Here is a 27,518-nt window from a genome sequence, read left to right on the forward strand (position 1 = left end):
CAAACTCTGTCAGCTTCCTAAGCTTGGAAACAGCACAAGATTACTGTGAAGGGAAACAGATTCAGGTCAGCAACCCTGAATATAAAAGCTCCACTTGCAATATATTTGTAATAGTGAGAAAAGCAATTGCCCATGAATTCTTGGTGAACCAAAAGCAATTAGATTTACAAAAAAGGAAACTGTTAGAAATAAGTTTTCCATAAAGAGAAAAAAATCAAAAACAACAAAACCAGCACAGACACCATTCCCATTACTGAAGTACATCAGAACTGATAGTGTTTGTATCAGAATATTCCAAACTTGTTAAAAATAAACGGCATCATTTTTATTCAAGGTGACTAAGAAATAAAGTTGGTGTTTTCAACTTTGTTGATACTGTTACTGGGGCCTGTAGTAATGCATTTAAGAGGTGAATTCAAAGTTTGTCAGACAAGGTAGGGTTTAAATCTCTCTACAAAATGAAATCTAATACTGTTCCTTTAATGCAAGCTGGGAAGGAGAGTGTGAGTAACAGTTCAATCAACCCCCAGCAGCTAAATGGATAGATGAGAGTAGACAGGAAAAGCAGAGCTGCCTAGCATAGAAAAGTACAGGAAGAAAAAACCGGAGTAGTATCTTATGGTAGAGAGTGTTTTTCTTCTAGGCTTGCAAAACACCTCAGATGACTTCCCCAATCAATCTCTAGAAGAATTTTATGAAGAGTTGGCTGGGGCAAGAAGAATTACCTCCTATGATATATATGAAAACAGGAAGGAAATTCCAGCCTGCTCAAGGTCATGCAGGTGAGAAAGCCAAGAACTGAACTCAGATTTCCGTGTTCTAAATCCTGCACCCAAACACCACCAGCTCTGTGAACTCTTATGGAGGCTTTGAGATGAGTGGACATTAAAAATATAACAAAAAAGTAAAATCATCCACATGGAACTTTAAGAGGGATTTTTCTTTTGAATCATACTTTAAAAAAAAAAAAAGACAAATCTTCTATTTTAATTATTCCTTTGATTCATTAGTTAACACAATGCAGGACAAATTCCCTGACATTTGTGAACTTCAATCTGGTAACTCTAAGCTATATGCAAAGAGAGCTGTGATTCAGTCAGCTAATGTTATCACACTTAAAAAAAAAATGTATTTATTGAATCACACAAAGAAATTAAGAAAATGATTACCAATTATCTTAGCAAGGATTCCTTAATTAATTGCCAGCACTAATACCATGTTATCTTTTGCATATTGAAACAATGCGGCTTCTATTAAAAACTATTCATTAAAGATTCATTCATTCCTTATTGTATCCCGCTGTTTCATATCTTATGTAGCTAAAGGGCTGCTTCCCAGAATATGAGGTACTGCTGCGCAAAGAAACAACAGCAACCATGGAATTTATGTTGAGATGTTATACTTCTGAATGTCCCATCTAAAGTTTCATAAGGATGCTGCTTGTAAAAGTGAATAAAACTAATGTATAGAGGTCTATTGTTTATGTGCATATGTGTCTGTCTGTATATGTCTGTGTGTATACACAAGCATTTCAACTCTAAGAAGTTAGATTAAAATCATTTTAAAAATTAACTCTAAAATGTTGATATTTCCTCCAAATATTCCACTCTCTTAGAAATACTATGCACAAGAACTGTCCTTCTTATGGAAGAGTAGTAAGCTGACAACACCAAGGGCTTCTTAGAATGAGAAATTTGTTATACCTTCCAAAAGTAACTTGCTTATATTCCTCTCATACATTTATAGCTGTGGTTCTCAAAGAGGGACAATTGTGCTTTCCAGGGCATTTTTGGTCAATGCAAAATTTTTTTTTAAAGATTTGTTGATTTATTTAGAAAGACAGAGAGAGAGCATGAGTGGGGGCGGGGGTGGGGGCGGGGAGGACACCAGGGGTGGGGGCGGGGAGGACAGAGGAAGAGGGAGAGAGAATCCCGAGCTGACTCTCTGCTGAGTGTGAAGCTAACATGGGGCTAAATCCCATGGCCTTTGAGAGCATGACCTGAGTTGTAATCAAGCTGGATGCTCAACCAACTGGACTACTCAGGCACACCAAATATTTGGAGACAATTTAAGTCTTCATAACTGGGGTAAGGAGTTACTGGCATTCGGTGCACAGAAGCCAGACTATCCTATAATGCAGAGGACAGTCCCCACAACAAAGAATTACATGGCCAAAAAACGTCATATTTGCCACTCTTGAGAAACACTGATTTAGAGAGAAAATAGTGGATTTCTGCTACCAATAGCCACTGTTGCTCTAAGCCAGCTCAGTCATAGCTGTGACAGAATTTAAGTTGGTACTTAGGTAATGCTACTAAGATAATTAGAACATAGGGATTCTTTTCTAAATTTCTCCCCATAAATGAGCCAAATAAGGAATGGAGTAATTAGCTAACTAAGAATTTCCATAATTGCCATTTAATGCCCCCCACCATCAACCTCTCCTCCAACATACCTCTTAATGCTAAAAATGGCTAACATTTTATTAAGTTAAAAAGAATAAAATCCTATGTCTCTGACATATTTGAATCGAAGCCAAGGAGACAAAACCAAACCTTAGTCTGCAACCTCCCTTGGGAAATCTTTGTTCATTTTAATACTTGTTCAGTCAGCTGTCTGCCTGAATGACAAGGTTTTTATCTCTAATGTGAGTGGCTTTGAAGGCTACTCACATTATCCATTCCTCAGCAATTGCTGCTGAAACCACAGCGTTGCAAACTGATAATTAAATCCAGCTGCCTCTACTATGAATTCAATCATATCAACATTAGCAGCAATCTTGGTGGTTGTTGGTGGGTTTCTTTTTCAAATTCTGGACAACATAATTAACTTCACTAGCCTTCTTACATTAAACAAAACTCAGAGCTAAAGAATACTATGAATTAAACTACTATAAATACTATTCGTGCAAAGGAATGCAGTTAGATCATCAGGATACTGAAATGGTGCCAAAGAATTGCTTATTTGGGTCTAGCTAATTGATGTAATATGCGTTAATATTATGTTTTACCTATAGGCATAGTTTCAGATTTCTATGCAAAAGCTCATGTTAACTGATGATTTACTACTCAATGAAATTTTTACACCAATACCCTTAAACAAGTCATAGTTCACAATGCAAAAAGGCAACTTGTCAAGCACTTAAATATACCCACTAAAACAATATCAAAGTGTTTTTTATTATTTGAATTAATAATGCAACAGAAATATGTTTTAACTAAATTTAAGTAATCTGTCACATATAAAAGAATACTATGAAAAATTATATGTCAAAAAATTGGACAACCTGGAAGAAATGGATAAATTCCTAGAACTATACAATCTTCCAAAACTGAATCAGAAAAAAATAGAAAATCTGAATAGACCAAAAACTAGTAAAAAAATTGAAATAGTACCTGGGGCGCCTGGGTGGCTCAGAGGGTTAAGCCTCTGCCTTCAGCTCAGGTCATGATCCTGGGATCGAGTCCCACATCGGGCTCTCTGCTCAGCGGGGAGCCTGCTTCCTCCTCTCTCTCTCTGCCTGCCTCTCTACCTGCTTGTGATCTCTGTCTGTCAAATAAATAAATATAATCTTAAAAAAAAAATTGAAATAGTACCAAAATCAAAAAATCCCAACAAACAAAAGTCCAGGACCACATGGATTCACAGATGAATTCCACCAAACATTTAAGAAAGTATTAATACCTATACTCCTCAAACTACCCCAGAAAATGGAAGAGGGATAAAAGCTTCCAAATACATTCTATGAGGCCAAAGTTACTCTAACACTAAAACCAGAGAAAGATGCCACAAAAAGAGAAGAACAACAGTCCAACATCCCTGAAGAACACAAAGGCAAAAATCCTCAACAAAATATTAGCAAACAACATTCAACAATACACCAAAAGGGTCATTCACCATGATCCATTGGGATTTATTACAGAGATGCAAGAGTGGTCAAATATTTGCAAACCAGTCAACATGATACACCACATCGACAAAACGAAGGATACAAATCATATGATCATCTGACAAAATCCAACATCTATTCATGGTAAAAACTCAACAAAGTGGGTTTAGAGGAAACACACCTCAACATAATACAGGCCATCTCCAAAAAGCAACTAAGATCATACTCAGTGATGAAAAACTGAGAGTTTTTCCTTTAAGATCAGGAAAAAGATGGGGATGCCTGCTCTTGCCACTTTTATGCAAAATAGTACTGGAAATATTTGCCACACCAGTCAGACAAGAACAAGAAATAAAACATATCCAAATTGGTAAGGAAGAGGCTAAGCTATCACTATTAACAGATGACATCACACTACATAGAAAACCCTAAGGAATCCACAAAAAAAAAAAAAAAAATCTTAGAAGTAGTAAATGAATTCAGTAGCTGCAGGATACAAAATTAATTTATAGAAATCAGTCTTCTTTCCATATACTATTAACAAAGTAGCAAAAGGAAAAATTAACAAAAAATCCTATTTATAATTGCACTAAAAAGTATAAAATACCTAGAAATAAACTTAACCAAGGGAGAGAAAGTCCTGTATTTTGAAAACTATAAAACACTGATGAAAGAAATTGAAGAGGACACAAACGAAGAGATATTCCATTCTCATGGATTGGAAGAATTAATACTGTTAAAAATGTTCCCAAAGTAATCTACAAATTCAATACAATCCCTACTAACAGCATTTTTTCACAGAACTCAAACAAATAAAGCTAGAATTTCTATGGAATCAAAGAAAATCCCAGTTTGACGAAGCAATGTTGAGAAAGAAGAACAAATCTGGAGGTACCACAATCCCAGATTTCAAAATATACTACAAAGCTGTAGTAATCAAAACAGTCTGGAACTGGCACAGAAATAAACACATCAATCATCAGAGCAGAATACAGAGCTCAGAAATAAACCTACACCTATATGGTCAATTAATCTGTCACAAAGGAAGCAAGAATATACAATGAGAAAAAAGTGTCTTCAATAAATGGTGTTGAAAAAACTAGACAACCACATGCAAAAGAATGAAACTGGTCCATTTTCTAACATCATATGCAAAAATAAATTCAAAATGGACTAAAGATTTAAATGTGAGACACAAAACTATAAAACACCTAGAAGAAAGCATAGACAGTAATTTCTTTGACATTTGCTGTCACAACATGTTTCTAGATATAGCTCTTCAAGCAAAGGAAACAAAAGCAAAATTAAACTCTTGGGACTACAACAAAATAAAAAGCTTTTGCACAGTGAAAGAAATCATCAACAAAACAAAAGGCAACCTACTGAATGGGAGAAGATATTTGCAAATAATATTTCTAATACAGGGTTAATATATCCAAGATATAAAAAGGACTTAAATAACACACACACACACACACACACACACACACACACACAAACCCACAAAACAAACAAAAAAATCCAATTAAAAAGTCTACTCAGAGGATCTGAATAGTCATTTTTCCAAAGAAGACATCCAGATGGCCAAGAGACACATGAGAAGATGCTCAACATCACTAATCATCAGGGAAATGAAAATCAAAACCACAATGAGATATCACATTATACCTGTCAGAATGGCTAGACTCAAAAAGACAAGACATAGCAAATATTGGTGAAGATGTGGAGGAGAAAAGAACTCTTGTTTCACAGCTGGTAGGAACTGTAAATTGGTACGGTCACTATGGAAAACACTATATGAAGGTACAGAAATACAGTATGATCCAGTAATTCCGCTGCAGAGTATTTAGTCAAAGAAAATAAAAACACTAATATGAAAAGATATATACCTGTATGTTAATTGCAGCATTACTGACAATAGCCAAGCTATGGAAACAACCCAAGACCCAAGTGCCCAGTGATAGAACAGATAAAGATGTGAGATAGACATATAGAGATAGATAGATAGATGATAGAAAAAAAGATATGCATACACATACATATATACACACATGAGATATATATGTGTATACATGTGTGTGTGTGTGTGTGTGTGTGTGTACACACATATACTCACAGGCAGTGGATTATTTCTGAGCCACACAAAAGGGTGAGATCTTGTCATTTGTGACCAAATGGATGGACCTAGAGGGCGTTATGCTAAGTGAAATAAATCAGGCAGAGAAAGACAAATACCATACAATTTCACTTATATGTGGAATCTAAAAAACAAAACAAAGGGATAAACAAAAAGCAAAAACCCATAACAGACCCATAAATACAGAGAACAAACTAATAGTTGAGGGAGAGGATGTAATGAAAGAATGGGCAAAAAAGGTGAAGAAGAGTGGGAGATATAGGCTTCCAGTTATGGAATGAGTTAAGTCTCAGGAATAAAAGGCATAGCATAGGGCATATAGTCAGGGGTATTATAATACTGTTGTACAGTGACTGATGATAGCTACACTTTTGAGCATAGCATAATGCATACAGAGTTGTCAAAACACTGTATTGTACACCTGAAATTAATGTAACATTGTGTGTCAACTATACTTTGGTTACAAAAAAAAATATAGAAGCTAATTAAACAGCACAAATCAGATATTTATCACCATGTTGGCCTTAAGTTTTATCTTAATTTATATTAATGGAACCTATGAGAAAGAAAAAAAGAATAAAATTAATACAAAAAATCTGTTATAGTTCAAATATTTCAAAACCATCTGATTTTTAAATTGTGTTGGCACCATACAAGTACTTAGTGCAAAATGCACTTCAATATAAGCCATTTAATTAGTACTTGACATCATTAACAAGAAAGGACATTTTTCTGTACTAAGTGAGATGTTCACTTGCATAAGTGCAATAAGAGTCATTTTATGTTTACAGGCTAAGGTAAATAAAAAGACAAATAAATATTACAACTTTATTACTACTTTATTACTACTAAAATAAAATGTTACTACTTTATATAAAATGTTACTACTTTATTATAAGTCTAGTTTACTCAACAATCAGTGGATGCATTAATTTGTTCTTGCTATTGTAACAAGTTACCACAAACTCAGTGGCTTAACAAAACAGATTTACCATTTTCTAGTTCTGTAGATAAGAAATATACAGGTCTCACTAAACTCAAGGGCTAACCTCGAGTTTTCAGCAGGACAAGATTCCTTCTGGAGGCTCTAGAGAAGAATGTATTCACTTGCTTTTTCCAGCTTCTAGAGGCCACCTGCATTCCTTGGCCTGTGGGCCTCTTTCCCCATCTTCAAAGACATTAGCATAAACTTTCCATATTTTTCTCTCTGACCACAGCTGGGAGATATTCTCTGCTTTTGAAGATTTATGTGATTAGATCACATCCGCCTTGACTATCCCAGATAGCCTCCCCATTTCAAAGTCCTTGACTTTCATACAGCCACACAGACCCTTCTGCCATGTAAGGGAACACATTCACAGGTCCTAGGGATTAGGACATACACATTTCCAGGAGTCATTATTCTGCCTACTGTAGTGACTATTTGCTGAATTTTCACATCAAGCAAATAATCAAAATCAAAGACCTACACCTCTTGATATAAGAATATTTACCTTTAATAATTCAGTGTTCTTTTTCCTTGAATCACATATTAAGAAAGAAAGGGAAAAAATATCTTTCCTTGGAAACAGTGACAAGAATATTTAAAGTACTAACAGCATAACTGAAAATAATTTAATGTCATAAAAGCAAGCGACAGAAAGAAACTGTAATGGACCTCAGTCCCACAGGACTGTTTGCTCTACATTCTTCTGCCATCATAGATTTTGGAAGTCCTGAGGGTTTAGCGGCATAAACAGAATATCACCAAATTCAGAATGGTTAATGATGAACTTTACACCTAGTAATCTTTCTCTTACCTACTTGAGGGTATCCTATGACTTTATAAGCTAATTTTCATACTTCTTGATCCCATGAAATATATGTAGTTTTTTACTATGTATATATCACCAAGTTCAGTAGGAATGATGCTTTCTTTAAGTATCATTGGGTGGGAGATGCCTTTGTCTGGTCTGCCTACTCTGAACACAGGATTCTGAACCACAACTATCAGCTTTTGATCAACCAGTTAACATATTTCTATTTAGAAATTCCCAAAAGAACTTTATAAAGTCAAGAAAAGACTAACTGAAAGTGACAAAATCAGCACTGGGCAATGGATATCAACAGTTCACTTAAATGGACTATACACCCACAATAATTAAGAATTATGCAAATATCTGCCTAGATACTCCAGTGAACATAAGAGCCAAAATTTCTATTCTTAAAGAAGTTTCCATTCGGGTGGAATAAATAGACAATTAACAAGATATACAGTACATTGGACAGTGTTAAATGCTAAAAGAAAAACGAGCTTGAGTGGAGGCAGGCGGAGTGAGCAGTGGCAGGGGTGACGTTTTCAATAGAAAGGCCAGGGTAAGCCTCACAGAGAGAGTAGCAGTGTTCAGTATGGACTGACAACCTTACCTCACCAAGCAGGAGTAGATCAGGGAACTGCTTTTTCCCAGAATCTGCTCTGATTCCTCTTCTTCTACTGACATTTTAGTCAGGTATCACCTGATGATGGTCTTCCAAATCCCATATTGGAAAAAGATCTGTATTCATCTTGGCCTGTTCATGTCAGGGTGATTTTATATCATCAATTCCTGATACTTCTCCCTCCATATTAACAGTTTTTCAAAGTGTAGTCTTTAAAGTCCACTGTGTCTCAAAAGCTTTGGCTATTTCTCTATCTATTGACCAGAACATAGAGACACACAAGTGAAGACATTTAAAAGAGACACACTGTCTTCCATTGCATGCACTTCAAAATAGTCTTTTAAATTTCTCTTTTTGGCAATGGGGGAATTGTGTTTTAACAGCATGGGGCATGGCATGTTCATCCCAAGATGGCTAATTCCAAGAATAGCCATCATTTCTGAATGGCAACACATGATATAGAGTTGGTGCTCTGGAAATATTTGTTGATGGTATAACTCTCCTCATACAACATACAGGATAATCCTCATTTCAACCTTACAAGGTGGGACTTACAGTCCTTATTTTATATGCAATAAAACAGTCTGAGAAAGGCTGAATCATCTTCCTAAGGTTTGACAGCTAATAAGCATAAAGGCAGGAGCTCTGCAAAACTTTGGGTCCCCTTTCCCAGCAAGGTACATCTTGGGTGGGTGGCTTCATCTTCTCCCCATACCCCATCACCCCACCCTGGCAAAAGATTATCAGAATATTCATCCTAACTTGGTCACAGAGTAGCAGAGGGATAAATCATGCCCTCTTCCCTTTCTGGGTATTTTTTTTTTTGTAATCTGATAATCTATACCACATTTGGATTTGAAAATGGCAGTGCATTAAGATTAAAAGCAAAGTGGATACTATTTAGAATTTTTTGAGAATGAAGCATTCTGTTTTTTTAAAAAAGCATGTCTAAATAGCTAAGCTCTGAACTTTCATATCTTAAATATAATGTTTTGATAGAAATACTTCCAAAACACACTGTGAATCTTACACATAAGACACTGAGTGAACATGAGTAATATCTTCACTACTCAGGACTGTCTTTGGGTCATTAATTACTCACTGTGTTCAATATGTGCTTGTAAATAGAGATGCACATATAGCTTGTCCTATGAAGATAACCATCCCTAGAAAAAGTCCACTCAATCTAGAGAGTCTCTGATTGACCTGTCCCTTTCAAAAGAAAACATACCTGGCAGCCAGACATTGCAGCACATTTGCTTTCCTGTCAAATCAGTGATGATGATGGCAATGAAGATGATGGTGATGGCAATGACATGAACCATGACAATGACAACGATGATGATGATGGTGGTGGCATTTATTGGGTGTTTGCAACATGTCAAAAAAAGTATCTAGTAATTTATATAAATGTTCTCATTTAATCATTCAATAATTTTATCAGTTAAGAACTATTTCTCTTTTACCATTTTACAGATGAAGAAACTAAGTTACAGAGAGTAAATAAATCTCCTCAAGTCACCAAGAAACCTTCAGAATTCATTAAAAACTCATACAGTCTAATGACAGGACACTTTTAACCATTACATTCTCCTGCCTCAAATTAAAGAATAAAGCAGTCTTTATATGGGATACTCACCTTCCAGAAAGTAATTATTTTATTCACTGTTGCCTTTTATTCACCATCATTCAGAGCAGTGAAGAACATTAGCTAATGTTGATTAGCTAATGAAGCCAATCAAAGACAAGCCCTCTGGGGCTTGTACTCACTTGGAGAGACATACAGTGTGGTGGTGAAGAGTTTGGACGCTGAAGCCAGGCTGTCTTTGAATCTAAGCTTTTACTTACAAGCTGTGTGACCTTGGGCAACTTACATAACTGCTCTGTACTTTAGCTTTAAAAAGTGATACTGAGTATTTACTTCATTAAGACATTGCAAGAATTAAAAAAGTAGTTTACATGCAAAGTGCTTTAAATAGTGTCTGGAAAAATAAGAGCTCAAGAAACACATTATTAGTGTCTCATCTACACTAATGATGAGAAAAAACTCTATCACTTAAAAAATGTGTGCAATAATATTATAGGAATAGTTTTATCCATCAAATTCAGCAACTGGAAAATCCATCATAACAGAAGGAAATCAGAACACGCCTTGACAGGGATTCCAGTAAGCTTGCACTTGGAGTCAAGCAACCTGAGATCGAGTATCAGCTCTGTCACTTAACAAGAATCATAGTCATCACTCAGAAGTGCCAGAAGATGCTGAGATTTTCCATGGGTTTGCCCTCACATCTTGGGGCACTTGTGCCTATGTAGAAATTGGTAAATGACTTCCAATGTTCAGCAAATGAGCATTGCCTTTGTTGATTAGTCTGTTCCCAGCATTTTCTACTAACATGCCCATTCTTCAAAATAGATAACAAAATACATATTCTATATCATTTTATTTTGGTGTTAAAACTTTGACTTCAACGATCTATAAAAATTTTTACCAAAATTATTTACATAATTTTTGAATTATTACACAAAATACAATAAAGATAGTCAGAAATAAACCATGAACTTCCCAGTGTCAGGTGTATACTGTGAGAAAAGCAAAGGCATGTAAGACATGATTTCAGGCTTAAAGAGTTCAGATCTAGTTGAAAGAACAAGACTCAGACCATAAATAGATTACTGATCCCAGAAGGGGAAAGGTCAAACAACTGACAGACATGCAAATGCTATAGAATTGAAAAGGAAAGAAAAATAAAAGTGAGTTGGTAAAATCAAAGTGGATTTTATAAAAAAAAATTGGGACTAAGGTTTGAGAAACTCACAGCCTGTAAACTGGACTCATTCCCTAATCCTAAAATGAAATTTCCCTTCAATATTATCACTCCTGTTGAGAGTGTCTTTGTGGAATTTTGTGTCCAGAAGTATTCTGAAGCTGAAAGTGTACTTAAAGGGAAAGAATTCTATAATTGGTATTAACATCTGCTACCTGGAGAAGAAGCAGAAATGGAGGAGAACTCACTTCTACCCTTTTTGACCAATTCTGCTTCCTTCCCATACTCTCCTGTTGCTCCTTTGGAGCCACTAGCTATTAAATTACCTCCCTCCTCTATTCCTCTTTCCTCAGCTTCTCCCGCTCTTCTCGGATTTTCCAGAAAATCAAGTTTTCTTTCTCTCTTTCTTTCTTTCCTTCTTCTTCTTCTTCTTCTTCTTATTATTATTATTATTATTATTTTGGTTAGTGAACAAACTAAACACCATGCCCCATTCAATCCTGAAGCCTCAGATGTTCTCAGTCTTCTTCTTCTTCTTCTTTTTTTTTTTTTTTTGACAGAGGGAGAAAGAGATCACAAGTAGGCAGAGAGGCAGGCAGAAAGAGAGATAAGCAGGCTCCCTGCTGAGTAGAGAGCCCAATGCGGGGCTTGATCCCAGGACCCTGAGATCATAACCTGAGCCAAAGGCAAAGGCTTAACCCACTGAGCCACCCAGGCGCCCCAGATGTTCTCAGTCTTTAGCAACCAGTCACTCATCCCTGGTTTTGCAGGTTGAGAACCCTAATGTTTATCTTTGTGATCACCAGCATATCAACTACTTGAGTTGAGTTAGGATGGTTCTTGACATGATGAGAAGAGCATGAAGGTTGTAGAGTCTGATACAACAAACTACCTACACTAATGCCTGCTTCCTCCAGAGCCACAGAATCCATAGAATGTGAGAGCAGAAATAGAGATCATGTAAGATTTCTTCTTTATATGAAGGAAGATGACGATGCCCAAGAAATCAAGTCACTTTCCCAAAGAAAACACGAAGATTTTAAAATGGAAACAGGGCTAGAACACAGAACTTCTAAACTCACAATCTCTTGAATGTATTGCTCGAATACCCAGTGAACACTCTGCCCCCCTCCAAAAATTATCTATAAGATATACCACCTTGCTGGTCTATTCAGTCTGCATTTCTTTTTCCTGCTCTTCCACACACTGCTCAACAGCTTCCACTAGGGTCTGGAAATGCGTTTGTGCACTTTTCAGTGTTCACCTCTGAATGCGTCCTACATCCCTAACACATTTTCATCCAAGCACTGCATGTTATATGTGTCTACTTCTTGGCTCCTCAACACCTGGTGTGAACCAAATTATACTAACGGTTAAAGAATTCTTTACTTAAACCCATACAATCTATCACAATGCCAGATTTCTGAGATCCAAAAAACTAAGGTATTGATGTTCTGTATATAAGTGATGGTTAGTGTTTTTGTAAGTTCATATAAGTGCTTCAAAGTAGTGTTTGTTGCATCCAGTTAATGCTGGCATTTGCTGGGTACCTAAAAATAACAGTAATAGGCACCATTTATTGAGTACTTGCTATCTGCCAGCTACTGAAGTGGGTACTCCCCATCTATTATCTTACTTAATCATTTCAACAACCCTGAAACTAGACATTATTGCCTCCATTTTACAGATGGGAACAAAGTAGAAACAATTCAAAAAGTGTGAAATCCATGTTGTTGCAAATGGCAAGATTTCATTTCTTTTGATGGCTGCATAGTATTCCATAGGGAGACAAACCATAAGTGACTCTTAATCTCACAAAACAAACTGGGGGTTGCCGGGGGGGGGGGGTTTGGGAGAAGGGGGTGGGATTATGGTCATTGGGGAGGGTATGTGCTTTGGTGAGTGCTGTGAAGTGTGTAAACCTGGTGATTCACAGACCTGTACCCCTGGGGATAAAAATATATGTTTATAAAAAATAAAAAATTTAAAAAAAAAAAAAAAAAAAAAAAAAAGTGTGAAATCCCTTGGAGTGCTTTTGTAAGCCACAGATCTCTAAGACTCATTTAAATGAAATCACATTATAAATATGCCCCGCATTGTTTATTTCATGCACATCCTACCATGTTCAGATCTACAGATTAAAAAATAGCAGCTCTCTCCCTTTGAAAATCTATATTTTGCTCAGTGCTACCTGTTGAGATATAAAGGAAGCAACTGCCATGCTGTTCAGGCAGATTTCCCAGAAAGGGGTTTGATTTTCACGTCCTCACTCCCCTCATGACCAAAGAAGCCCAACAAATCGCAGGGCAGTCTCAGAGATGCTTCTGGGCCATGCTAAAGGCTTCTCTTTAGCTGAAATGCCCTGACCCAGACCATGGTTCAACCTGTGACCCATCGCTTCATTAGTACTGGCTTCTAACTGCTCTAACTGTCCCAGATAAATTTACATAATGACAAGGCTACTGAATACATACTTAAAAAGCCTTCCAAGAAAACAGTTTACTCTCTATAAACATCAGTTTTCACACCTCAAAACCATTTCCTAGACCCTTTATTCCAAATAGAAATTGCTTGAAAAATGTATACAGGATATTTAAGTGGCTCTTGTTGAGGCTTGCAATGGGATGTTTATGCCTATTTATATAAACTTCTGCCATCAGAAATCTTGGTGCCACTATGGTATCTCACTCAGTCTGTCTCTTCCATTTTGATGAGGAGAAAAATGCAAACTACTCTCTCCTCTGTTCCCCTTTCACAAGGTTAGCTAGCACTTTGAGCCAGTAGCAATTGAAAGCCAGTAGCTAGAAAGTAATTTACTTCTTTGAGTCTCACTCTTCAGAGCCAGGACAATCTGAGCACATTTTTTGCACCAAAGACATTAAGGGAGAATTCCTTTTCAAGTGGTTATTCTTGAATTCATTTACTTTTGACACACACAATGAAATCCCAATTCTCCTGCAGGCTGCAGTGCCTTTGTTTGCTGTTTTGTGCAGTCTATCTCCTGCATCTTTCAATGAACAGCTGCAGAACTTCAGAAACTTGTGAGTGCTTCCTCAAGATGGACTATTACCGTCAGAACTTAGCCAGCTAATGATTTTTCAATCACCATTTTGCTGTTTCCTTTCTCAAAAGAGTGAAAAGTAACAGAAGATCCTCATTTTTAAACAGACCCCACACATTTGAATCTGTGGTAAGTGCACTTTCAAGTTACAAAACTATTTCTGATAAATGGCACTAACTATGATTGATAATGTGATAAAAACCTGAAACTGCTCTTCAGATCTATAGAAGATATTCCTGTTGGCTGGGGATCATTTTAAAAGCCAGAGGCAAGAGAAAAGGTAAATTTGCATTGCCCAGTTAAACTATGGGATCTCTAACAAGATGGATGACAAGAACTCTGTGGAAGGAGAAACACAGTGATGTTAACTAAAAACACGAATTCACAGAAGCATCAGATCTAAGCACTATAATAATGTTAAGATGAGATTGTGGGCTCTCTGGTCAAGTCCCATCATCCACATGTACACTGATTTTTGAACAATTTAATTGGTCCTTGCCTGAATCTCTTCATCTCTAAAATAGGGATGATCATTAAAAATTTTCTTTCAGGGCTGCCTGGATGGCTCAGTGGGTTAAGCATCTGCCTTTGGCTTAGGTCGGGATTTCAGGGCCCTGGGATCAGGTCCTGCATTTGGCTCCCTCCTCAGCAGAAATCCTGCTTCTGCCTCTGCCTGCCATTCAACATGCTTGTATTTTCGCTGTCTACCTTTCTGACAAATAAATAAATAAAATCTTTTTAAAAAAAATGTTTCTTTCACAGAACTGCCTGAGGAATACATGTGTTAATATCTCACACAGTCTCTTCCATCTTGATGAGGAGAAAAACACAAACTACTATATTCTGTTCTAAAATACTTATGCTATTGTATAGCACACAGTAAATGTCAAATATATTTTAATTTCTATATATGAAATTGGAGGGCACCCAGAGGTAAAAATTAAAGTGAACTATAGGAGTGGACTGGCTCTATTATATCCCATCTTGTGCTTATGCCTATACCTGTCCATTTCAATACAGAAAATATAAAGCCACTCGGCATGATTAATCAATCCTCTTGGAACTGCGACCAGCCTGGAGAAATACCTTTGAAGAACTACAAAAAAAAAAAAAAAAAAAAAAAAAAAAAAAAAATCGAGTCTTTTTCCCCCTCTTATCTTTGACTTTTTCAAATAAATCTCTTTCAGTGCATCCTTTTCATTTCAAATGTTTTACCTTCAAAATATGTCTGTTTCCTTCTTGTTCTCAAATATAAGATATATTTGCAGTACTGGATAAGTCATGTCTTATGATAAAGTGTGTAACAAAGCTAGAAGATGTCTGCTGTTTAAACTGGTATCTTAGTACTTTAGAGAATCTGAATAATTATAATCTCAGTCTTCAACATTCACATCTTAACCTGAAAAATGTCAGCAAATACAACAATAATGTCATTAAGTCATAGGAATTGATAAGAAATACTTCTCAGAAATTTGACATGGATTTAAATTGCCGGCAGTACTAGCAAGTGTTTTAGACTTACACCTCTTTGCAGAAAAGCCTCCTAAATGGACAGAACTAAAGATAAAAGGTGCCACTAGGGCAGCCTAGAAGAGATAACTTTCCAAAAATGTATGCCCATGGATACAGACATGCACATCCAATACACACAGGCATTTGTGAGGAACTATCAAGCAGGGGCATCTGGTAGATCATCCCCCCTCCCCCAATTCTAGTCAAGCTAGCACAGGAAATGAAAATGTCTCCCCAAGTACCAGTGTGCCAGAAGACATAATGAGAAAGAGGCAGATCTAGACTATGAAACCACAACATCAAAGGCAAATTTATACTAAGAAGATTAGATAGGCAGATTTGCATCCAACTAGTTTCAGTCTAAAATAAGCCAATGTGGAAAAAGATTTCATTTTCAAATGTCCATTACAATTTCCTCTAAGTACTAAGATCACCTCTAGAGAAATACAAAAGAAGCATAAGCCATAAATGCATATTTTTCTCTTTTAACCCAACAGTTTCACTCTGAAATCAATAAAGAAACATAAGGCAAGCTTCTAAGTTTCTCATTCTCGTATATGCAATAAATAAATATACATTGAATTCCTACAGTGGGTGAGGAATTATTCAGCATTATTGTAGCATGATCCACTAGATCTACATTTTAAAACTTCATTATATTCTGCTTAAATGTTTATAGGCAAAACGGAGATCAGATTTTTTTTTTTTTTAAAGATTCTGGCCTGAAACTGTCCATTATAAGTGCTGTAAACCTGCAAGAATAGTGAAAATGGATTCTTAGTTCAATGCATAGTAACTTTACAACTGCTGGGTAACAGGAATTAGGCAAGAGAAACAGGTCGGGGTTGTGAGACTGCAAACACAGGGGAGTCGTACTTGAGACAGCCCATAGGAATGCTTCTCCAATCCTCTGAGTTACTGAAGCCAAGCACATGGTGTCAAAAAAGGCTGTCTCTCCCTGTGAGGAAAAAAAAAAAAAGAAAAAGAAAAAAAGAAACTTGCGGAGTAGACAAAGACGCAAGAGAATGAAATTGGAAGTCTTCCAATGGCAAATTATTAATACCTTCTCTTTCAGAAATTGCAAGCAGGCAGAAAAAGGTCTAACCTGAAGAGAAGGATCAAAGACGGAAATAAAAGCTTTGATGCCCAGGTTGCTCTGCAGCCCCAAAGCACTGTGGAGCCAGGAGTGCAGCCAGGAAGATTGTTAACTCCAAAACAAGTGTGGAATGAATTGGTTACTTAATCCCTGGGAGGATACAGAAGTTGGATTAGGTAGTGATTAGCTGCTTCTCAAATTTAGTGATGCCATTTCATTTGAAGCTAGGTATTTATATTTCTTTAGATTTGGCTCTAGAGTTTTTACATCTTTAAAAACCCATGCCAATGGTGGTGATTAGTTGATATGAATGTTTTATCTGAATAAAAAGTTTATTTCCCAAAAGAGAACATTATTGATTGGGTCATGTGGTCTAAACTGAGATAAAGGTAACTATCCTGGGAAAAGCTCAGCTGGGGCTGATCAGACAGCCACAGCCTTGCCATACTGTTCGTACCGAGATGAGGACCCAAACTGCGGGCATAATGACTCAAGGAAAAAGAAACCACCTTTCAAGTCTGATTTTCCAGACTCAAACGTTAAGTCACATGGCAAGGTAAATAAAATTCTGATCCCTCTGTTAATTTACACGTTCAATATACACATTTAAAGCTCAGTTTGTTTCAGGCCCTTGACTGGGAGCCTGATAATAAAGATGCTAACATTCAGTCCTGCCCTCAAAACTGCCGTCTAGAGATCACAGAACCTGAGACTTTGAAGTGATCTTAAGGTTGATCTCCTTCACAAGCCCAACTTTGCTGTCTCCTTTACACCTACTCTACCACGTGGTCATTCATAATCTAGTTCTGTGTCTTCAGCAAGAGGAAACTTTCTATTTCCCCAGCTAAATATTATTCCCTTTTACATTTTAAAAAAAGAAAAGTTGAAAAACACTTAGAGTTGGGCTCAAAGTCATGCCACTAGATAAATAAACAACAAACAAATGGAAGAAATAATCATTTTAATAAAGCCTCTGGAATTGGATCTCATGCATTTTCTTTTTGCTTAGCAAAAATATATTACTTGGCAAATGACATAAATGCATTATCTTTGTTAATGATCAGATATCAAAAGACTGTCTTTAATGTGAAGGTCTATTTAAAATCACAGTACTTAATCTCACCTACTGATTCCCAGATGGTTCCTATAGGTCACAAATTACAACAGAGATAAGCTGAAGCCAGATGAAGCATGACGTAATTTAAAGCCACAAAGAAATCTCCTGAAAGTCTGTTTTCTGTCTGACCTTCCTTCTGCCAGGACTCAACATGGCTTATATATCTACAGAACAGGGTAGGGAAGTCAGAAAGTAGCTTTATAAACAAAGAGGGAATATTTTTAGTATTGTAACAGTAGACCTTTGGGTATGATGGGAGCCACCTTTCCTGATTTTTGAAATGCTGTATGGTTGCTATTGTTGCCATTCGTTTTCTTGAATGCAATCTTTACTATCCCCCATTATGGTAAAATACAATTGATCCAGAATAGTTGAAGACAATTCTCATTCTCTGAACAATCTGATTACCTTAAGGACACATACCTTTTAGAAGGATTTCAAAATATTTAAAAAGGCAATGAAACATTCATTCCTAGCTTATGCCAAACAAAATATTGGTTGAAGCTTCAAAGGGGACTTAACCATTTCTCTTAACCACCAAGAAAATTCCTCAGCTATTTGGAACATTTCACTCTTGTGGTCAAAGATCTGGTACTTAGGGGGAAAAAAAAAAAAGAAAAAAAGACCTGGTACAAATGTCTGGTACAGTGACTTGTTAAATTCATGACTACCTGAATGAACACATGCATGAATGGTTGAGTGAATGAACATGTAACATTTCCAACAGAGGTGCAGAGCTAGCCTTTAAGAACCATCACGTCAGTGAACTCATTAGACTTCAATTCTTTTTCGGTTCAGGCAAAATATCAGCTATCATTTCCTGTTTATGAAACTGTTAGTCTTGTTCAGTTTTAATTTCTTTATTAGCGAACTAACTTTTCTTATTTGTTAATTGGCTATGAAAGGCCTTCCTCACCCTAACGTACATTTGCCCTAATGTATTTATAAAAATTTAATCGCTGTTTGTAATGAATATTTTTTAAGTGACATTTGAAAAACATGTTTCCTTCTTTAATTGTGCTGTAGTCATAAAGTAGGACTATCTAAATGAGAAAAAGAAAATTAAAAAAGGAAAAAGGACTTTGAATCACATTTTTGAAGAGATACTCAATATATACTTTTATGTTTCTTACAATAGCACATTAGTCTTAATTTTCACTTCCTCCAGCATTAGTATGAGTTGCTTCCTTTCAGTTGTAATATCCATCTTGCTCACTCCTTTTCTTCTATCTTTTTGCAATGTGGCTTCTTCTACAGAGCCATCAGCATTTATATGCAATTCTCTAAGTTAACAAAGAAGTTACCATTGAGATTATCCAGCATTCAGAACTTCTCTAACCCACTTCTAACCATACATTTCATTGTACTTTTTTTGTTTCTCATTAAGTGGAGATTATCACAACTGATGTCTTACCGGAATATTTCCTTCTTGTATATGTGAGTAACTCAAGGCCAACAACCACATGTTTCTCTATTCTATGAGCTGTACTCTGTCTACAGTGAGCATTTATTTGCACGAGAACCAAAACAAAGAAAAATATTTCTCTACTAAACTCCAAGTAAATGGAAAAGAAGCCACACAACTTATATGTAGACTGCAGGGAAAAAATAGTTTTAGTTTTCTCTTTAGGTATTCCCGACACGCTCTTCAGCCAGCTGTAATATATTCTTGTTTAATTCACAGATTTATTTTGACCCTTCTCCAAGGTCAGATGTAACATAAGCATCTCAACCTTGCAGCAATTGCAGTATCCTGGAGAAGATTATTTGTGATAAATGAAAGCTAAGCAGGGGTCACTAGAACTCACAACAGAACAAAACATATCATCTCTTCTGTCAAAATGGAAAAATAGCCTTTATTTGAGTTACACAACTAAATCTCCAGTTGTTAAATATTCCTTAGCATTTGTCTTTAAAACCATTACAATAACTTCAACAAATAGTCATTCAAAATGCAGGCAGTTTCGTAAAGCTTCAGGTCTCTTTTACTTTATTCTCCTACTCCCCCACATCCCCTTGTCTCCAGCATTGTTCAGAACTAACAGATTACAAAAATGTTATTTTTGTACTTGCCTTCTGCAGCTTGCCATCTGATTCAATAAATGGGTGAGTTAAACCATTACTTTCAACCCACTTAGGCAATTCAGACACCATTGTTCTTCAACAACAATGAGGAAAGCCCTCATCCAGTACCATCCTGTACAACTGGGCAGCCACAGAATACTACTTAATTCTCCCTGTGCCCCACACTTACTAGAAAACAGAACACAGATCCAAAGCACTTTATTTCTGAAGGAGACTGTTCCTCTGACAGGGATTAGCCAGCTAAGATGTTACAGGGAACACTCCCCATAAGCGATTCCCTCACTTCTGAAAGCAACTGCAAGTTCAGGGGGTTCCCAAAACCACCCTTATGTGTGATGACTTGTTACAGGGACTCACAATAATCACTAAAAGCTACTGCATTAAAATCAGTCAAGGAAAGAAGGGCATAGGGCAGAGATGGGAAGTACCACAAGCAGAGTTTCCACTGTCCTCGGTGAAAACAGAGCATGTCACTTCCCTGCATATGACAACAGGCATAGACTGCTGCCAGTCAGAGAAGCTCAGCTGAGTCCCATATATTAGTTTTTATTGAGACTCCATTACATAGATGTGATTGATTGACTGACTGATTGCCAACTTGGATGATTTCAATCTCCAGTTTCCGGCCCCTTTGGGAATGACCCAATGCCTCTACGAATGTCATTGTTTCTTTCTGGTGTGGCAAGAGCCCCAACCTAAGACTATCCAAGTGTGTCTAGCCCTTACCCTAAGTCATATTGTCAGACTATCCAATGACCAAAAGCCCCTATCAGATAGCACATTACAAGAGCTGAGAGATTACCTTCCAGAAGCTGAGGTCAAAGGGCAAACTCTTTTTGCATAAGGTTAAATTCTTTACAGTACATCTTCACTTTCTCATTAGCCTTTGATTCGGGGCATTTATCTCAATGGTAAACATACTTGCTATGGTTGTAACTATGCCCTTAGGCATTCTGAAGGTCAAGGGAGATTTATATAATAAACTAGAGATTAAGAAAGCTAATTTATGGTAGAATATGCCTGCAGAAGAGAGAAGGAGGGTGGTAAGTGTAAAACGAAGCAGGGTCAGAAATACAGATCTTGGTATTATGAGCTTGAAGAAACATAGCAGGAGTTCTTTCCCTCACTGGCAATAGTGAAGGAGTGGACTACCAACAACTACTTCTACTTGCCTGGAAGGCAACAAACACAGCAAGTTCTGCATCTCTAGGTGGAAAGACCATGAACAGTACATATGGAGGGGGTCCTCAAAACTCCCCCTACAAGAGCTTCCTATCTGCTGACTCCCAGGGTTCTGTCACTATTTAGGTTAAACATTGTGTTTTCACTGTTAAAATATGTTAAGCCAGTTGTATCCATGAATTCTTTAGTTTGAAGTTGTTTGCTGAGAAATGTAATGGAACTAATTCCATCTGATGGATGAAAGAGAGAAAAGAGAAAAATATGAATTATGAAATCTGCATGGGGCCCTGAATGGAGAGAAAGGAGAAAGAATCCCGCAACCTCACTCTGCCCTCTCCCTTTCTTAGCCCAGCATAGTACACAGTGTTGTCAGGGGCCCACAGCAAGCCTTGCTTACCCCAGGTAGCTGTGTGACAAAACCATAAAACACCAGAGTAAAGATCTGGGTTGAAATCCTGGCTCAGCTATTAACAAGCTGTGACTTGGACACATCAGTTAAACTTTCTGAGTCTCTATCCCCTTGATTCTAATTTGGGATTAATGTGAACTCCCTCATAGAGTGGGTGTGAGACTTAAATAAGATGACATATGGGAAAGCACCTTCTTAAATGTGTTTTTTTTTTTTAACTGCTATATAAATATGTTATCATTATTATTAGTTGAGCAGATTGGAAGAAAAACTAGCTTGTTGACTTCCAATTTTGAGATATATATATATATATATATATATATTCCCTCAGAACAACTGATTTCTACAAAATAATAATACTTCAAGAATATTATAAAAAAAATATTACAAAACAGCCCCAGAAAAGGGGTTATATAGATATCTGGGTCTGGAATACACAGGAATCTAGATATTCTTCTGAGAGAATCACAATATAGCACATTGAAGGCTCTGGAGAGTCCTGTAAGAATGAACCCAATATCGGGCTATTTTATATAGAATTTTCCAAACTGTTTGGAACAAAGAAACTTTCTTTCCTCTAACATTTCTTAAAATCCAATGGAAACAGTGATCCAGAGAGTACATTTTGAGCTTTTTTACATGGCACCTTCGGGGAAGTAGGCTGCTTTAAGATGAAACTGAACATCTCTCTCCCAGCTGGCTGCCAGAAACTCATTGAAGTAGACGGTGAACATAAACTTCTTACCTTTTATGAAACGCATATGATCACAGAAGTTGCTGCTGATGTTCTCTGTGAAGAATGGAAAGTTCACACGGTCAAAGTCAGTGTGGTAATGACAAACAAGGCTTCCCTTCCCAATGAAGCAGGTGTCCACCTGCTGCTGAGTAAGGAGCACTCCAACAACAGACCAAGGAGGACTGAACAAAGAAAGCTCAAATCTCTTCGGGGTCATATTGTGGATACCAATCTCACTGTTTCCAACTTTGTCACTTTAAAATAACGGCAGAAGGATATTCCTGCACTCACTGATACTACTGTGCCTTGCCTCCTGGGGCCCAAAAGAGCCTGCAGAATCTGCAAACTTTTCAGTCTCTCTAAAGAAGATGATGTCCACCAGTATGTCATGAGAAAGCCCTTAAAAAAAGGTCAGAAACCTAGAAGCAAAGTGCCCAAGATTCCGCATCTTGTTACTCCACATGTCGCTCCAACACAAATGTTGGTACATTGCTCTGAAGAAACAGTGTACTAAGAAAAATAAGGAAGAGCCTGCAGAATATGCTAAACTTTCAGCCAAGAGAATGAAGGAGGCTGAAGAAACACACCAGAAACACACCAGCAACAGATTGCCAAGAGTCAGAGGTTGTCTTCTAAGAGAGCGTCTACCTCTATGTCTGAATCCAATCAACAATGAGATTTTCTAAGAGTAACAAATAAAATCAGATGGCCGATCTCAAAAAAAAATTTTTTTGAGAAATACAGTAAAGCAGACTATTCATGTTTAAAAAGTATATACTCTAAAAGCATCATGTTCTGCACATCCAGCTTTTTACTATGCTTGACTGGGAAGGAAGAGAGTGCTCTGGGCAGATGCTTCTGTTGAGAACAAGGTCGGGATTTGTGCTGCTGAATCTCTACCTTCATTATCACCCAGTCTCTCAATTCTCTTGATGATCACTATTCTCCTCTCTTTGTTTTATCTAGGATTTGATTTTTTGTTTGGCATTATCTTCTCTGCTCTTCTATTTTGTCTCTTTTAGGAAATGCACATTTAAATCACCATCAAAACAGTCTGTCACCATTTCACTGGGTGCTAGTACTGTCTTGTCCGGAGAACACCACTGAGGTAGCAGGCCCTCCAGGTGCTTCCTCCTGTCTCCTATCCCCACCTTCCAAATGCAGACTCACCCAACTGCCCTGACAGCAAGAATCTTGAAGAGAAGTTTCATTTTTCTTTAGAAAACATAAAACATCCTAATCAGTTAAGGGCATTTTAATAATTGATTATCATATTAGTAGTTTCTAACACTGACCAGCCTAAACTCTTGCAGAACAGAGTGGAATGCTCCATTCCATTGATATCTATTACTAGAAGACTTTTATTATCAATTAAAGAATTTAATGTTTTCAAAAATAACTAAAAAATGAAATTGCACTACCCAAACCAAACTGATACATCCCCAAAGCCTCTGTTGACAATGATGTTGTTAGTGCATTTCTAGTTCACTATACCTAAATATAAATAAGCCTGAGTAAAAACTCATAACATACACACACACGCTATATTTCAAATTCATATGACAAGCAAAAACTCATCTACACTATTCTTTTTTAAAAAAATAAACGGTATTCTGCAGTAGAGCATGTTAACTTTTTTTTATCCAGGATTTCTTTCTTCAACTATGTTCATTAGGTTCCTTAAGAGAAAATAAGATGTGAACTTGTAGTGAAAAAAAATAAAAAGAGGCAGTTTTATAACTTACCTTGTACCTACTAGAATAAGAGAAGTCTGATATTTTAAAAAATAAATTAATTAATTAAAAAAACAAACAAACCACTTCTGGCAGCAAGAAATGAAAAATAAGAAATGAGTGCATGCAAGATTTGACCATTTCAATGATATAAAAACCTATTTTCCCTTGGGTTTCAGCCTCTTTCTATTGTTTCATAATTATATCTTTACATTTTTATCTTTTTTAAGTATAATTAACATATACTATTATGGGGGCACCTGGGTTCCTCAGTGGGTTAAAGCCTCTGCCTTCAGCTCAGGTCATGATCCCAGGGTCCTGAGATCAAGCCCTGCATCGGGCTCTCTGCTCAGCAGGGAGCCTGCTTCCCCCCACCCCCGTCTCTGCCTGCCTCTCTGCCTACTTGTGATCTCTCTCTCTCTCTGTCAAATAAAAAACAAAACAAAAACAAAAAAACCCTATAATATTATATTAGTTTCAGGTGTACAACAACATTGATTCAACAATTCTATACATTAATTGATGCTCACTATGATAAGTATAGCCACCATCTATCACCATAAAACATTATTACAGTATTACTGATTATATTTCCAATGTTGTACTTTTCATCTCCATGATTTATTTATTTTATAACTGGAAGCTGGTACCTTTTAATCCCTTCATCTATTTCACTCATTCCCACTCCCACCTTCCTTCTGGCAACCACCAGATTGTTCTCTGTATTTAAGAGTCTGTTTTTTTGTTTGTTTTGTTTTTTATATTCTACTTAGAGCTTAAATCTTACGGTATTTGTCTTTCTCTGTTTGACTTATTTCACTTAGCATACTGCCCTCTAAGTCTATCCATGCTGTCTGAAATGGCAAGGTCTTATTTTTTATGGCTAAATAATATTCCATGGTATACATACGCCACTCTTCTTTATCCATTCATCAATCAATGGACACTTGGGTTGCTTCCATATCTTGTCTGTTGGAAATAATATTGCAGTAAACATACAGGTGCATACATATTTTGAATTAGTGTTTTTGTTTTCTTTCACTAAATACCCAGTAGTGGGATTACTGGATCATATGGTATTTCTATTTTTCATTTTTTTTAAAGATTTTATTTATTTATTTGACAGACAGAGACCACAAGTACACAGAGAGTCAGGCAGAGAGAGAGAGGGGGAAGCAGGCTCCCTGCTGAGCAGAGAGCCCGATGTGGGGCTCAATCCCAGGACCCTGAGATCATGACCCAAGTCAAAGGCTTAACCCACTGAGCCACCCAGGTACCCTTCTATTTTTCATTTTTTAAGGAAGCTTCACGCTGTTTTCCAAAGTGGCTGTACCAGATTACATTCCCATCAACAATATACAAAAGTTTCCTTTTCTCCATATCCTTGCCAACACAACTATTTCTTGTATTTTTATACTAGTCATTCTGATTTGTGTAAGGTGATACTTTATTGTGGTTTTGATTTGCATTTCCCAGATGATGGGTGATTTTTTGTCTATTAGCCATTCATATGTCTTCTTTGGGAAAGTGTCTATTCAGGTCATCTGCCCATTTTTAATCAGATTGCTTGTTTTTTTGCATTGAGTTGTATAAGTTCTTTATATATTTTTTATATTATCCTCTTATTGAATAAATGATTTGCTAATATCTTCTCCCATTCGATAGGTTGCTTTTTAATTTTGTTTATTGCTTCCTCCATTGCGTAAAAGCCTTTTATTTTGATGTAGTCCCAATAGTTTATTTTTATTTTTGTCTCCCTTATTTCAAGACACATATCCAAAAATATATTGTTAATGGCAATGTAGAAGAGATTACTGCCTATGTTCTCTTTTAGGGAAGAGGTTTCAGATCTTACATTTAGATCTTCAAACCATTTAAATTTATTTTTATATGTAACATAAGAAAGTGGTCTACTTTCATTCTTCTCCATGTAGCTGTTGTTTTCCCACTCCATATTGAAGAGACTATCTTTTTTCCATTGTCTATTCTTATCTCCTTTGTCATAAAATAACTGACCATATGGGTATGGGTTTATCTCTGGGCTCTCTATCCTGTTCCATTCATCCGTGTGTCTATTGTTGAACTAGTATGTTTTTTTTTTATTACTTTAGCTCTGTAGTATAACTTGAAATCTGGGATTGAGATACCTTCATGTAGCTGTATCTTTAAAAAACACTTTATATATGAAATGCTCCTCTTAAAATCTCAAGTGGCATTACATTTCTGAGGAGTCACAATCCAAACTATTTAGCTTGGCAATAATGAGTGCCGTGGCATTAATCTACATTTTTATTTGCCACAATTCCCAAGTCCAACTCCCCAACATGACCTCATTCCTGTGCCCCTTTAATGTGTTTCTGAGAACACTGTTCATCATATTATAATGATTGGTCTTCCTATCTCTGTAACTGGAGTATAAGCTTTTTGATAGCAAAGCTACATATTTCTTACACAAGTCAGAAACAGTCACTCAATACATATGTGTACAATGAGCAAAACTTTAAAGGAAGAGAATCATTAAGCTCACAGTTTTTGTAGGAAGACTCCTTTCTCAGCATACTAACCAGGTTTAAACATGAAAAAGTATAAATCCCTTTTAGAAACATGCCATCAACTGTATTTTTCATAGACAGGAAAGTATACATACTTTAAAGAAACAGCCTTGCCCAGTGGTTGTAAGGACAAACTGGAGAACTATCCTGCCTGAGTCTACACCCGGGCCCCATCATTTACTACATGTATGATCGCAGCTAAGTGGCTTAACCTCCCTTTACGTACAGGGCTGTCATCTCTAATACGTAACTATTCATGACACTTACCTTACAGGACTGTTGTATTAAATGAGCCAACATGCTTAAAGCACTTAGGACAACTTTTGGCATGAATCATATAAGCCTCACTGGTGCTGGGTCATTCTCTTCTAAGGTTGTCATATTTGCAGTATCAGGCAATTCTCATGCAGCCTTTTTAAAATTGCATCTTATGTTTACTCACACTGGCCATGAAAAGCATTCCTGTGAGGGTGTATTAGTAAAAGCATTTTTTAAAGTTGCTGCTTTCAAATCAGTGCCTGGGCAGTAAATTTTCCAAGTGGATTCCAAAGAGTAGAATGTCCCTTTAGCAGGCTCACAGGAAGATGTCAGATAGTTATTGCTTTATTTTCCTCATAAATGGTCTACCCATCCCTTCACTGCACTTGTCCCAGTTCCTGTCAATACTGTCTATCTTCTGCGAAGTTATGTAAAGCAGAATGCAGTCACCTTAATACGAACTTGCCAGAACCTTTTTGAGGGCTTAAGGCTCTAACGCAATGCATCTTTATGTGGCAAACAAAATGACACTGGATTTTACACTGTCAGCTCATGCTAAGAACCC

General features: G+C 36.7%; 1 long non-coding RNA gene and 1 pseudogene across 1 annotated transcript in view; one reads left to right on the forward strand and one right to left on the reverse strand.

Annotated features, from left to right (window-relative positions):
• Positions 1–27,518, reverse strand: part of LOC132010098 (uncharacterized) — a 256,813-nt gene that overhangs the window by 218,904 nt on the left and 10,391 nt on the right. The window lies entirely within an intron of this gene.
• LOC132010097 (small ribosomal subunit protein eS6-like) lies at positions 22,346–23,086 on the forward strand (annotated as a pseudogene).

This window comes from Mustela nigripes, chromosome 2 (assembly GCF_022355385.1).
Source record: "Mustela nigripes isolate SB6536 chromosome 2, MUSNIG.SB6536, whole genome shotgun sequence".
In the NCBI taxonomy this organism is placed as follows: Eukaryota; Metazoa; Chordata; class Mammalia; order Carnivora; family Mustelidae; genus Mustela; species Mustela nigripes.